We start from the raw sequence: 1,169 nt of genomic DNA, 5'->3' as shown, positions 1-1,169 counted from the left end.
AACCTTTCTATTGTACTTTCTTTTCCACCCCACACACATTCTTCTGCGTTCAATTTCTTTATTCCAATTGCGCTCTCTATCGTGGCCCACCTCCTCAAGATAGCCGTCGTCCTTGGCCTCCTCGTTGCCCTCGCAGCCACCACCGCTTCCGCCCGCTCCTGACGGACCTTGGTCATCTCCTCCGAGACCTTCTCCCTTTCTTCATCCGACGACCCCTCCCCCCGTTCACCGCTACCCTCGCCACCTTCACCGGCGTCCGCTCCTTCTACCCTTTCTCTTCCGAGATCTTCTTCAACCGTGCCTTCGAGGACTCCGCCGCCGCAAGATCGACAGTCTCCCTCGCCTCCCCGCGCCCTTCGGATCCTCCACCGAAGAATTCATCTCCCTCCGCGACTGCACCAAGGATATCCTCTCCGTCGTCGCCGTGACTGTACCGTTACGAAGATTACCTCGAGGATGATCGAGAGCCCTAAGAAGTTAGGGCAGTGAAGATCCCGGCGGCGGAGGCGCATACTCCGGCTAAGAATGCTGGACGAGAGTATATATTCAAAATTGTGTGGTTGAGTTAGGGTTTATGAGAGTCGTTTGTGGATTGTTTTCTATTACAATCGAATATAGTGGAAATTGAGAAGAAAGAAATTGCTTATGATGTGTTTGTAATTTGTTGATTCCGTGTTTAATTCACTGTTTCTGCTTACGATTCGCGTACTTAATACTGAAACGTGTGCTGTTAATTGTAATCGAAAGTGTTAGTTATGTTTATGTAACTTGTAATGTCGTTGATAATAGCATTATATGAATTATTTATGATAATCAATATTATGCTGAAGATTGGAACCTGGATAGATAGAGGAGACATACTGTGGGACTGTGGTCCAATGCATTGCTCCATGCTTGATAGTGTTTCTTCATTTTTTTGTCCCTCTTGTTGTGCACTAAAATGATGCATGGAAGCCGTAGGTTCCAATATCATTTATGTAATTTGAAATTTCTACCAAAGATGGATGGTACATGTTAGAATCACAATTGGGATTCAGGACTTGTTTAGAGTTCGTTAGAAACAGATTTTTTTATTGAATTTTTTTTATTTGTTAGTATATTTGGTAAAATTTTAATAGTAAAAGCAAAAATATTAAAAAAATAAAAAATATATTTTTAGAGAAATTATA

General features: G+C 42.7%; 1 protein-coding gene across 1 annotated transcript in view; it reads right to left on the bottom strand.

Moving 5' to 3' along the window:
* Nucleotides 1-790, bottom strand: part of LOC107625017 (casein kinase I) — a 7,456-nt gene extending 6,666 nt beyond the window's left edge. Inside the window, exon 1 of the mRNA XM_016327529.2 lies at nt 4-790. The gene's annotated coding sequence lies outside the window, so the exon portion shown is untranslated. The remainder of the gene's footprint in view (nt 1-3) is intronic.

Source organism: Arachis ipaensis, chromosome B02 (genome assembly GCF_000816755.2).
Source record: "Arachis ipaensis cultivar K30076 chromosome B02, Araip1.1, whole genome shotgun sequence".
NCBI lineage: Eukaryota > Viridiplantae > Streptophyta > Magnoliopsida > Fabales > Fabaceae > Arachis > Arachis ipaensis.
The sequence above is the reverse complement of the archived record's forward strand: the minus strand, read 5'-3'. Positions and strand labels throughout refer to the sequence as shown.